Here is a 6,583-nt window from a genome sequence, read left to right on the forward strand (position 1 = left end):
CTAATAGAAATTTCTTTTCCAAAAAGTGGCATTTCTTGAAACAAACACTTTTGCTTCATTGGGGTGATAGAAATAATATCCAACAGAATTGTTTGGATATCCTACAAAGTAGCACAAAGTGGATCTACTATCCAATTTGTCTCCCACTGTCTGCTTCACATAAGCAGGACATCCCCATATTCTCATGTAAGAATATTTGGGAGTTTTTCTCATCCATATCTCATATGGTGTTTTATCCACTGCTTTTGTATGGACATTATTCAACAACGTTTCCGCAGTTTCAAGCGCAAAGCCCCAAAACTTTGTAGGCAATTCAGTGTCCCATCATAGATCGAACCATGTCCATCAAGGTTCGATTACGACGTTCCGAAACACCATTCAATTGTGATGTTGCTAGTGGAGTCCACTGTGAGAGAATCTCATTTTCTTTTAGATAACCCAAAAATTCAGCACTCAAGTATTCTCCATCTCGATCAGATCGAAGTGTCTTAATACTCCTTTCTACCTGTTTTCCTACTTCAGATCTGAATTCTTTGAACCTTTCAAATGCTTCAGATTTGTGTTTTATCAAATAAACATACCAATACCTCGCATGGTCATCAGTAAAGATAATGAAGTAGGATTGCCTATATTTTGTGCTAACACTTAGCGGGTCACAAACATCTGTGTGGATCATATCTTGTAGACCATGCGCACGTTCCACGTTTCCATTGAATGGAGTCTTTGTCATTTTTCCTTTTAGACATGATATACAAGTAGGTAGAGAATTTATGTCTGACAAGTCAAACATGCCTTCTCCCACTACTTTGTGCTTCTTTCTTTAAGAAATGTGACATAGTCTAGCGTGCCATATTTGTGTGGGATTTGGATCATCTAAATTTCTTTTGTTTGTTGTTGAAATCATGTTTACTTGGACATTCACTTATCATTTCCAGAACATTTCTGGCATATATAATTTCTTATGTCCGGACTTCTTGCAATGAGATAAATATGTTCTGACTTAACTGGCTTTGTAGGCCTTTTAAGTGTTCTTCGAGTTTGCCTCTTATTGGGTTTGTTTTTCTTGTGAGGGGCAGAACATTTCTTTCCCTTACCTTGTGGGCCATTTTTTGTTTGACGAGAGACTCATTAGAAAAACAACAATTCCCTGTTTTATGGTGATATCATAAGTTATAAGCGTATTGACTAGCTCTTCAAGGCTATCATATATCTTATTCAAATTGAAGCTCACCATAACCCCGTCAAATGAGGAAGAGAAAGATAACAAATTGATGTCATCAATTAACTCGTTAGGAATCATATATTCCAGGCCCACCAAATTCTCAATAAGCTCAATCATATGTACACCATGCTCATGGTCCAGAGCCACATCTTGCATGCATGTAGTAATGAGCTTTTAAAAATGGTGTGCATCACTGTACGAGTTTCATGTACCATGCGACTCTTGCATGTGTATTCGAATGTCAGCAGCATTCAACATTTCCTCAAACTGTCCCTACAGTCTATTTGACATAGAAACGAGCATGTTCCACTTTAGCTTGCATACTATGGTCCTACCATCTTGCATGCTTTGTCAGTTCAGCAGGACTGACAATAGTGTGTATGTCATTTTCTCCGAATTTAGAATAATTTTTCTAACCAGTCTTGAAAATTAGATTCGATTAGCTTGTTAATAATAAAAATAAAGTACGTGACGAAATCGAAAATATACTGATACAAAAACAGAATAATGGTTGCTGATAATTTTAAAATAATTTTAAGATATAAAATATGAATTTTTATTTTATAAATTCACTCCCACTATTTTGATATTTTCACCACTCTCTGATGAAAAAGGGAAATCGTATTTCCTTAGTCGGCACGTAGAGTCCAATTAGTCAATTATAATCCCGAATAATATCAGTCAATTATAATTTCTAAAAGATAGAATCCAATTGCATCCTTATGCAACCTCCCCGTGTTTTGCCTCACGTTTAATAAGGACCCAATAATATGACGCCGTGTATTTTCGCGTGTCAAACCGACCCATCAATATTGAATTATAGTAGACTGTCGCCATGAGTTCTCCCAATAATATGAGCCGAAGTCATGGGAGTTCCACTGTAATGCCCTAGATTGTATGTGGATAAAATGAAAAGATGAAGTGTTGCTTGAAGAAAGAGACCGCACCCGCGCCTAGAGAAGCACAGCACCCGCGGTGGATAGGCAGAAAGTTGGCCATTTTTACAGTAGGGTCACCGCACCCGCGGTCCAGAAGCAGCGCACCCGCGGTGCTGCTACAGTAGTACAACCGCACCCGCGGTCGGCGATGCTAGGATATTGATAGGGTTGCCGAGAGTTAAGCGCACCAGCGGTCCGGGAGAAGCGAACCCGCGGTACCTTGTGCAAGAAAGCCACCCTTGATTCTTATGTTGACACATGGCATATATATATATACACTTGGGCTGAGTCATTCTTTCTTCAGACTTGCTGGAGAGAATCGAGAGCTATTCCAAAAGAAGTGAAAGGTTTCTTTCATTTAGACTTGAAGTTGTGCAAAATATACTCATCCAAACTTCAATACAAGCATAGATTTGTGTTCCTTGTATCAAGAGCTATCTAAGGATGTAAGTTTGGTTAAATTTCAGCATGATTTAGATTCCATATGTTGAAAGAATTATAATATGATAGTTATATCGTGTTCTTGACATATTGAGCATAGTATATACACAACCGGATCGAAGAACGGATGTTGTATGCTATTGTAACTATTTTCCAGCATGTTTAGAGTTAACTTGTGCAGATTTTGAGTACTATCATATGCTTATGATGATGATTATGAGTTGAGACCTATGAATTATTGATATATGTGGGAGTTGGATTGACCGGTATTGAGAAATTACGTCGTTATGCCGTCAAATGATACCGAGGTCAAGTATTGAATTGGATATGTGTTGATTGAGATTAGAGATTGAAAGAATATGTATCAACATTTCCATTTCAGATTTGATATTGACAGATTCGTCTTCGAGACTTCGACTACGACAGATTGTTCGACGAAAGGTATAATGCATGTTTTGTTTGGGGAAGACACAACTCAAATAAGATTCAATTTGAGTTTCCCAACAAAATCACATACTAGATTAGTTGCTTGTCTTTTGATATGATGATGATTTGTTTATAGATTATATTTAAATATTTTGATATGATTATGCATTTTATAGATTTATATTCATGCATTTGAGATAGGAGAGTCATTGGCAGATTTGCCAAACTTCTAGACGTTCGGTGTATCGACGCATAGGAGCAGACATCCTCCGATTGTAGACATTCGATACAGACATGACCGAAGTCTAGGAATAAGACGTACAGTTATCCCGATTGGGAGGGTAGGTGACAGACAGTGACGTCTTATTCACATCGGGATCCCTAGAGTAGAGTCGAGTCGAGTCAAGACATGATTTGATTTGAATTGCATGTTTATATAGATTGGTTTCATAGACTATGAAGCCCATTATTATTGCTTTGATTTATGATTTATGATTATGTATCAGCATGTATACATGTTTTATACTGGGATTTGTTCTCACCGGAGTTTCCGGCTGTTGTTATGTCTGTATGTGTGCATAACAACAGGTGGGGCAGGATAAGGGTCGCGACAGAGATGAGAGATGGACATAGCATGGTAATCACGGGCGTAGCAGATGAACTAGTAGTTGTACTTTTGATATGTACTGTATTTAATTACTGGTTTGTAGAATATGAATAAAACGAGGCATGTATATTATGTTTGTTGTAATGAAATGAATATAGAATTATCTTGTGCTTGATTTATAAACATTTGATTTAATGTTAAAAGCAAAATTTTGACCCGTATTTTTGAACAAGGATCCGATTAATCCCGAAAAGAATTGAGTTAGAGCCCGGGTACCCACATCCACTCTTTTAATTTTTACTTTTACGGTTTGATATGAATTTTGAATCATATTCAAAATGAGGGAATTTAATTTTAAAATTGTCTCATCATTTTAATTTTTAAATCGCGTGCCACGAGTTTGTATGTTTGTCGGATTCATGAAACTATATGATTTAATAATATACATACATGCATACTACTATATATCGCATATATCATAATATGACATTCAACAATAAATAAGGATAATCGATCGCCAATACTATTAGATCCATGTGAGCCATATATGGATCCAGGTCCAAAATCTAGGTGAATGCAGGGATGCTAATGCAACTATTACAAGAGCTTCCAATATTTTGCTTGTCTTCATCTTGTGCATCAGGCCCACCATCTTCCAATCTTGATCTCCCACTATTTCTAATAATTACATTTAAATAGTCATGGCACATAAGAGATACATCTCATGGGGTGAGAACATGCCATAAACCAGTCCCACTTTAATAATATCAAATATTAACAAAATGAATAAAACAGTAAAATATACTAACATACACCTAACACATTGGTCAAGGCTCTCGATCATCCTTCATGCATTTAATATTAAATATTAACATCAATTAATTAAACAAATTTAATTAAATGATAAATCATGTATCTAATAATTTTATCACTAATCACCACAATTATTAAAGAATTTAATAAATTAAATAAACACTTTTATTTAATTTCCAATTAATTCAATAATAATTGATTTCTTGTAAAACTCATTTTTACCATAAATAATTAAAATCATATTATAATTATTTGTTTTACAAGAAAAAAATTAATTTTTCAAAAGATAAATTGAACTAATTTTCATAAAATATCAATTTAATCCAAAGTTTTGAAAAATCAGAAAATCGCACCCTAGGCCCAAACAATTCAAGCCTAATATCCAGCACGATTCCCGAGACACTCCCGGGCAGCCGCCCGCGCACTGCTCGAATGTTTCGGGCAGTCGCAGGCCTGCGCGCCGCGGGCGCATGATGAGCGCCCACCTCTCTTGCGCCGCGCGCACTGTGGAGAACCGGACGCTAATCATACTCTTAATCATCATTGGGACAACTTAATCAATTATAATAAACAGGATCTAAATTTTTTTTTCTTTTTAAAATACAGTATTAAATACGGAACGTAATGGAAGACATTCTAATATACATGTCAGTATTAAAGTACAAGTCCTGTACTATATACAATCATTCAAACTAAGGTTTAACGACTACAAATCAAGTGTTTAAACCCTATCTCTAATCAAAGTCCGTAGTCTCCACTCTAGCCACGATCTATCTTCATTTCCTTGGCCCTGATCCTGTCCCACCTGTTGCCATGCACACATACAAACACGACAATAGCCGGATAACTCCGGTGAGATATATATATCCCAGTATAAACAACGTAAACATGCAGTCATATAAAAGCATATATAAAAGCATGAAACACATATCAATAACAAGTATCAAATCTGAACAATATGTATCAATACAAACTCTGAATCACACTCTGTGACTCCTAAACTCTGACTCGACTCATCCTAATCTAGGGATCCCGATCTGAATAAGAACGCAACGTTCTCCCATCTACTTTACCCCAGCTAGATGGTGGTACGTTCTTAGTCCCAGACTTTGGCTGTCTATATTGAAGATCTGCAATAGGAGTCGGTCTTCTACTCAGTCTATCAATATATATCCAAAAGTCCAGTGACTTGGTGGTTCTACCGAAGACTAGGCGGATCTGCCCAACTCTAACTCATGATTTGCTACAATACAATAGAGTAAGCATATCAATATCAAGCATTACAAATATCAAATACAATAATCATTCAGTATGTGATTTTGGGAAACTCAAGTCAAATCTAACTCGAGTTGTGCAATCCCGAATCAACATTTATTTATACCTTTCTTTCTGTCAATCTGAATCGGTCGAAGTCTCGAATTCAAATCTGTCAATACTCAATCTGGCAATGACAATAACGAGGAATACCATATCAATACCCCACTCAATCAATACTGGATATAATCATAACTAATCAAATTCTGTTTCAACGTCATAACTGCACAATCTCAATATACACAGCTATACAAATCAATAGATATCAATTTCCAACGTCTCATAATCAATACAATACAAATCTGATATCAAATCTTAATCAAATCAACTCCGAAAATCATAGCAATTCTATACGGTATCCGTTCTTCAATCCGGTTTCGATTATACGATGTCTAACATATCAGAAACACCATATATGAATCATATCTGATTCCTTCAACATCATATTTTCAAATCATATCAGAACATAAGAAAACTTACGTCCAGTTGAAGCCTGCGTCGATAGGAACTCAATACTGAAGTCGGATTCAAAATCAGACGGGCGGATCGAAATCTAATGGCGTAAGGATTTTTATCAATCTTTCTCGTTTTCCTTTCTTCGTTATATGAATTCTGAAGGATGAACTCATATATATATCACCTTGCATGTTAATGATACGTGTCATCATTTTCCACCACTTTCAAGCGGCGCTCGGGCGGTCGAGATTTTCTGCCCGGGCGCTTGCTCGGCGCTCGGGCGGTTAAAACTTAGCGCCCGGGCGCGGGAGGTTCTGTCATCACCATTAATCATTGGCGCTCGAGCGGTCAGAAACTACCGCCCGG

The sequence above is a fragment of the Primulina tabacum genome, chromosome 2, assembly GCF_025594145.1.
Source record: "Primulina tabacum isolate GXHZ01 chromosome 2, ASM2559414v2, whole genome shotgun sequence".
Taxonomy (NCBI): domain Eukaryota; kingdom Viridiplantae; phylum Streptophyta; class Magnoliopsida; order Lamiales; family Gesneriaceae; genus Primulina; species Primulina tabacum.